The sequence below is a fragment of the Rhinoraja longicauda genome, chromosome 2 (genome assembly GCF_053455715.1).
Source record: "Rhinoraja longicauda isolate Sanriku21f chromosome 2, sRhiLon1.1, whole genome shotgun sequence".
Taxonomy (NCBI): Eukaryota; Metazoa; Chordata; class Chondrichthyes; order Rajiformes; family Arhynchobatidae; genus Rhinoraja; species Rhinoraja longicauda.
In genome coordinates, this window is record NC_135954.1 from 115,186,269 (window position 1) to 115,193,895 (window position 7,627).

Consider the following 7,627-nt stretch of genomic DNA (forward strand, 5'->3'; position numbering starts at 1 on the left):
GGAGGGGAGGTGAGAGGGGAGGGGTGGTGAGAGGGGAGGGGTGAGTGAGAGGGGAGGGGTGAGTGAGAGGGGAGGGGAGGTGAGAGGGGAGGGGTGAGTGAGAGGGGAGGGGAGGGGAGGTGAGAGGGGAGGGGTGAGTGAGAGGGGAGGGGGTGAGGGGGAGGGGTGAGTGAGAGGGGAGGGGGTAAGTGAGAGGGGAGGGGGTGAGTGAGAGAGGAGGGTGTGAGTGAGAGGGGAGGGGGTGAGTGAGAGGGGAGGGTGTGAGTGAGAGGGGAGGGGTAAGTGAGAGGGGAGGGGGGTGAGTGAGAGGGGAGGGGTGAGTGAGAGGGGAGGGGGTGAGTGAGAGGGAGGGTGAGTGAGAGGGAGGGGGTGAGTGAGAGGGGAGGGGGGTGAGTGAGAGGGGAGGGGTAAGTGAGAGGGGAGGGGAGGGGTGAGTGAGAGAGGAGGGGGTAAGTGAGAGGGGAGGGTGAGTGAGAGGGGAGGGGGTGAGTGAGAGGGGAGGGGTGAGTGAGAGGGGAAGGGTGGGAGAGGAGGGGGTGAGTGAGAGGGGAGGGGAGGTGAGAGGGGAGGGGTGAGTGAGAGGGGAGGGGTGAGTGAGAGGGAGGGGAGGTGAGAGGGGAGGGGAGGGTGGTGAGAGGGGAGGGGGTGAGTGAGAGGGGAGGGGAGGGTGGTGAGAGGGGAGGGGGTGAGTGAGAGGGGAGGGGGTGAGTGAGAGGGGAGGGGAGGGTGGTGAGAGGGGAGGGGGTGAGTGAGAGGGGAGGGGGTGAGTGAGAGGGGAGGGGAGGGTGGTGAGAGGGGAGGGGGTGAGTGAGAGGGGAGGGGAGGGTGGTGAGAGGGGAGGGGTGAGTGAGAGGGGAGGGGAGGGGTGAGTGAGAGGGGAGGGTGGTGAGAGGGGAGGGGTGAGTGAGAGGGGAAGGGTGGGAGAGGACGGGGTGAGTGAGTGAGCGACAGTGTGTAGTGAGGTGTGATGAGGGAGGCGGTGAAGGTGATCTTTCTGCATTCCTGGGCGGGGTGGAGCGGCGCCGCTTTGGCCTTGAAGCAGATTGCTGTCAGCTCTGTCCCACGGCCACAGGGCGTGGACTCTCAGCCGATATAAGGTGCCGCTTGTGGGAACCAGGAGCACTTCCGCACTCGCCCAGTGGCCGTGGACCTGCTCGCCAGCTCCTCCGCACTGTCGGTAAGTCTGGTGTCCCTGTGGGGGTCGGGTCGGGTTCAAGTCAGGTCGGGTCGGGTCGGGCAGCCTCTGTGAATGCGCTCGCTGCCGCCGGCACCACCCCTGCTCCAGGTCCTCCCCCTGGCTGCTCGCCACCTCATTCAACCCCGAGGTTGGCGCCGGTCGCCCCCGGGCCAGGGGTTTGCTGATCTCACAGGCGCTCCTCGTTGACGAATGGTGACTTTGCATGTGGACATTGGCAATGTGAGCGAGAGGCGGGCAGTGTTGCTGATGGTGAAGTTGTGACTGCAGGCTGGGTGGCCAAGCGTGGGTGGGTGGGTGGCCAAGCGTGGGTGGGTGGGTAGCCAAGCGTGGGTGGGTGGGTAGCCGCAAGAGGTGGCGGCATTTAATGAGACGGCGACTCTGGTGGTTTATGGCCTTGGAACATTTCCACCTCCACAGAATAATAAGGTCCGGCAAAAAGTTGGGGGAATTGAGGCAGAATTTGTTAGGTGTATCAGAGGGGTTCCTGAGACCGTCTGTGAATAGTGCAACGAGGAAGGACCATTGGTCTGGCCAGACGACTGAAGTTTCAGTGCAAGAGCATTTTGGCCACAGTTTACGAGGATGTTGCCAGGACTTGAGGGCCTGAGCTGTAGGAGACATTGGGTCGGCTAGGACTTTATTCCTTGGAGTGTAGAAGGATGAGGGCTGATCTTATAGCGGTTACAAGATCAAGAGAGGAGTAGATCTGGTAGATGCACAGTCATTTACCCAGATTAGGGGATTCAAGAACCAGAGGACACAGGTTTACGGTGAAGGGGGGGGGGGGGGGGGAAGAGTTTATAGGAACCTTATGGACACGAAGGGTAGTAAGTATTGGAATGAGCTACCAAGGACAGATCCCACCATGCCCTGGGAACATCCAGCTTAATGTGTTTCAAGAGCCTCAGCACCACCTCAATCTCAAACGGCCCCGGCATATTCGTCTCCACACAAATCTCACTGCCCTCGAGTCTTTCTCCTCAGTTAATACAGATGCAAAGTACTTGTTTAGTACCTCGCCTACATCCTCTAACTCCTGGAGTAGATCCCCTTCTTTATCTTTGCGTGGTCCTACCTCCTCCCTGGTCACCCCCTTATTTTTAACATGCGTATAAAAAGCCTTGGGATTTTCTGTATCCAACTCGCCAATGACATTTCGTGGCCCCTTCTAATCGTCTGCGTGCATTTTTCCCACTTGCATTATATTCCTCACGCTGCCTCCTTAAACCTGACATACACTTCCTTTTTCTTCCTCATCAAGTTTGCAACCTCCTTGGTCATCCACGGTTCCCTTACATTGCCATCCTCATCCCCCGCCTTACACACTAGACCAAGTTGGGCCCAAACCTCTCCTGCATTGGTGCAGCACCCTCTCTCCCCACACTTCTCTCCCTCCCCCTCCTCCCTCTCTCCCCTCCTCCCTCTCTCCCCTCCTCCCTCTCTCCCCTCCTCCCTCTCTCCCCTCCTCCCTCTCTCCCCTCCTCCCTCTCTCCCCACACTTCTCTCCCTCCCCCTCCTCCCTCTCTCCCCTCCTCCCTCTCTCCCCTCCTCCCTCTCTCCCCTCCTCCCTCTCTTCCCTTCCCCCTCTTCCTTTTCATCCCTCCCCCCCCTCCTCCCTCTCTCCCCTCCTCCCCCTCTTCCCTTCCCCCTCTTCCCTTCCCCCTCTTCCCTTCCCCTCTCTCCCCTTCCCCCCTCTTCCCTTCCCCTCTTCCCTTCCCCTCTTCCCTTTCCCCCCTCTTCCCTTCCCCCTCTTCCCTTCCCCTCTCTCCCCTTCCCCCCTCTTCCCGTCCCCCCCCTCTTCCCTTCCCCCCCTCTTTTTGACCATGTTACCTACCTGCGACTCGACCTTCAATCTTGCTACTGTAAAAATTGTCCCTAGTGGGTACATGATAGTGTTAATGTCGGCTCGGACCCGGTGGGCTGAAAGGGCCTGTTTCCGCGCTGTATCACTAAACTAAACTACTACCAACACACAGCGGCAGCAGTTTGTAGCATCGACGGGATGCACTGCAGCAACTCAGCAAGGCTTGTTAGTCACCACCTCAGTGACGGGCAGGGGCATCTAATACTCTTCTCGGGCATCTGTCACCAAGGCAGACGGTAACCATCTCCAGTCAACACTCCCTGAATCTTCCTGAGCTCCAGGCCGTGCTTTGAATAAAATAATGACACTACAGCTGCAAAATGAGTTAAATCCAGATAATACCTAGTATATGTCGCTCCTCTGCGCATTGTTAAGAGTTGACACACCCATGACTAACATGATGTAAATACCTGCAGACGGAAACCTATTGTCCTTCACAGTGTTCTTCTTTAAGAAGCAGCTCTAACATAATAGATGAGGTGCTGTCTGGTTCATAGGAGCAGAATTAGACCGTTCAGCCAATCAAGTCTACTCCGTCAGCCCGAAACATCACCCATTCCTTCTCTCCTGAGATGCTGCCTGACCTGCTGAGTTACTCCAGCATTTTGTGAAATAAATACCTTTGATTTGTACCAGCATCTGCAGTTATTTTCTTACACTACTCTGTCATTCAGTCATGGCTGATCTATCTTTTCCTCTCAACCCCATTCTCCTGCCTTCTCCCCATAACCACTGCCACCCTTACCAATCAAGTACCTGTCAATCTCCGCCTTAAAAATATCCATTGACTTGGCTTCCACAGCCGTCTGTGGAAATGAATTCCACAGATTCACCACCCTCTGACTAAAGAAATTCCTTCTAATCTTTCTGAAGGTAAGTTCTTTTATTCTGAGGCTGTGCGCTCTAGTCCTAGACTCTCCCACTAGTGGAAACATCCTCTCCGCATCCACTCTATCCAGGCCGCTCACTATTTGGTAATTTTCAATGATGTCCACCCTCATCCTTCTAAACCCAGCGAGTGCAGGCCCAGTGCCGACAAACATTGTGTACATGCAGCGCACTGACCCGCCAGGTTGGCACAAGACAGCCCCTCCTTCCCCCACTCCTGACTGCAGTGCTGGCACAGGACATTTGCTGGAGCTACTCAGATGGGAAAGCAAGTAAATATAAATGTTAAAGGGAGCAAGTGCAGAAGAGAGGACAAGGAGCAGTGGTGCTGGGAGTGGGGTGGTCTGATGGACTCAATTCAAGAAGCTTGATAGGTAAGTTGAGAGTAGGGTTGCCAACTGTCCCGTATTAGCCGGGACATCCCACATATTAGGCTAAATTGGTTTGTCCCGTACGGGACTGCCCTCGTCCCGTATTAGGCCCGGGGGGGGGCTCTGTAGGCCTGCACACTGTAGACCCGGGGGCCGCTGTAGGCTCGGACAGTGTAGGCCGGAGGCCCGGGCGCCACCTAATGGAGGTTGCGTAGCAACCCGCCTCCCGGCGGGAGCATGTAGCCGCTGGCTGAGAGGTCACGTGGGGTGCGAGACATTTGGTCCCTTATTTGGGAGTGGGAAAGTTGGCAACCCTAGTTGAGAGTGAAGAGTGTTTCACTGTCATGTGCACAAGGGACTGAAACAGTGGCAGAGGTGTCACACCATAAACAGGTTTAGAATTACAGAGTCATGCAGCACAGAAGCAGGCCCTTAGGTCCATTTGTCCAATCCAAGTCGTTGAAATGATAAAAATTACACAATCAGCCCATTTTGCCTGCATTCGGCCTGGTGAATCTTTTGAGTATCCTTTCTAGGTTCCTGACATCCCTCCTTTTGTTGGGTAACCAGACTGCATACAATACTCCAAGTCTGGTCTCACCAATGGCTTGTAAGGTTGCATCATGACATCTTGACTCCTGTATTCAATACCCTGGCCAATGAAGGCAAACGTGGTAAGTGCTTTCTTCACCTGTGTCATCAGTTTCAGGAGACTGTGACTGTCCTCCCTGGTCTCTCTTATCTACAGCCAGGATCCTGTGTGAGCCCTGCCCAGGTTTGACTTGCCAAAATGAACCACCGCACTTGTCAGAGTTAAATTACATTGGTCTGGGTTTACACAAGTACACAAATTATAATGGATAGCAATTTAATAAAAATGAATACGGTAGTGCCTAAGGCCAGCATCTGGGGCCATGAATGGACTAGGGAGATGTACAGGCTGTCTCCAGCCACTCGCTGTGAGTGTATGTGTGTGTGCACATGTGTGTGTGTCTGCTGTGGGCTGCAATCACTGCTCTTTGAACCATGCTTCAGTATTTACACTGCTGTCCTGCCTTGAACAGAGCAGCCTTGTCTTTTTAGTTACATAGAAAATAGGTGCAGGAGGAGGCCATTTCTGGAGCACTGCCATTCATTGTGATCATCCACAGTCAGTAACCCGCGCCTGCCTTCTCCCCATGCCCGTTGATTCCACTAGCCCCTAGAGCTCCATCTAAGAAGGATTTCCCTCCCCCTCCTCTCAGAAACTTTATCTGCCTCACTGTTATAATTCATAGAGTTGTACAGCAAACAAATACACCCTAAAGCCCAACTTGGCCATGCTTATCAAGGTACTGATATATCCTGCATTACCACACGATACGATGGAACTTTATTTATTCCCGGGGGGAAATTGATAGACTATTTATCTGCATCTAAACCTTTTCCATTCATGTAGCAGGCCAAATGTCTTTTAAGCTTTGTTGGTGTACCTGCTTCTGAAAGTAAGCGTGCAGGTACAGCAGACAGTGAAAACAGCTAATGGTATGTCGGCCTTCATTGCGAGAGGATTTGAGTACAGGTCCTTTTACAGTTATACAGGGCCCTGGTGAGACCACACCTGGAGTATTGTGCGCAGTTTTGGTCTCCTAATTTTGAGAACGGACATCCTTGCTATTGAGGTAGTAGAGCATGGGTTCACGAGGTTAATCACTGGGATGGCGGGACTGTCATATGAGAAAAGATTGGAAAAACTGGTTTTGTATTCACTGGAGTTTAGAAGGATGAGAGGGGATTTTATAGAGATGTATCAAATTATAAAAGGACTGAACAAGCTAGGTGCAGAAAAAAATTCCCCAATGTTGGGGGAGTCCAGAATCAGGGGCCACAGTCTAAGAATAAAGGAGAGGCCATTTAAAAGTGGGGTGAGAAGGAGCTTTTTTCACCCAGAGAGTTGTGAATTTGTGGAATTCTCTGCCATATAAGGAAGTGGAGGCCAATTCACTGGATGAATGTAAAAGAGAGTTAGATAGAGCTCTAAGGGCTAGTGGAATCAAGGGAGAAGACAGGCATGGGTTACTGATTGTGGATGATCAGCCATGATCACATTGAATGGCGGTGCTGGATCAAAGGGCCAAATGGCCTCCTCCTGCACCTATTTTCTATGTTTCTATACCATTTTTTCTAACAGCTTGTTTTATATACATACCACCTTGTGTGTGGAAAAAATTGTCCCTCGTTCACTTTAAAATATTCTCCCCTCACCTTAAACCTATCTTTTATTTGTTGACTGGGACTTTTTCCATGAATGCCCCATCTCATTTCATCAAACTAGAAGGAATAGAATAATATATTCTATGGGCTTGTATACACTGAAATTTAGAAGGATGAGAGGGGATCTTATTGAAACATATAAAATTATTAAGGGATTGGACACGCTGGAGGCAGGAAACATGTTCCCGATGTTGGGGGAGTCCAGAACCAGGGGCCACAGTTTAAGAATAAGGGGTACGCCATTTAGAATGGAGATGAGGAAAAACTTTTTCATCCAGAGTTGTGAATCTGTGGAATTCTCTGCCTCAGAAGGCAGTGGAGGCCAATTCTCTGGAAGCTTTCAAGGGAGAGTTAGATAGAGCTCTTAAAGATAGCGGAGTCAGGGGATATGGTGAGAAGGCAGGAACGGGGTACTGATTGTGGATGATCAGCCACGATCACAGTGAATGGCAATACTGGCGCGAAGGGCCGAATGGCCTACTCCTGCACCTATAGTCTTGTCTATATACACACGAGGGCAATGAAATTCCCTGTTCACATGAAGCACACAGAGTAAATAGTACACATACAGGAATGATAAATACAACAGGAATTCAAACGACGAAAACAGCAGAATGGCGCAAGATTGTTGCGTAAAGTCCCAATTTTGCAAAAATAATATTGAAGTGCAAAAACGGAACAACCGAATAAGGCAGAGTTACTGTATCATCTCCCTGAATTCAGAAGGGAGAAAATGGAATGGCAGGCAGACAGGTACACAATATGATAGAACATTATTTATCCCAGGAGGGAAATTGATCTGCCAACAGTCATAACAGTCATAAGAACACAAAATACATGAAACATGAAATTAAAGTGACGAGTGGAAAGGATTGGGGATGTGCAAAGTTTGGGGAGGGGGGGAAGTCAGTCTCAGTCTACCCCATGACTGAAGGGGGAGGAGTTGTACAGTTTGATAGCCACAGGGAAGAAGGATCTCCTGTGGCGATCTGTCCTGCATCTTGGTGGAACCAGTCTATTGCTGAAGGTACTCCTCAGGTTGACCAGTGTGTC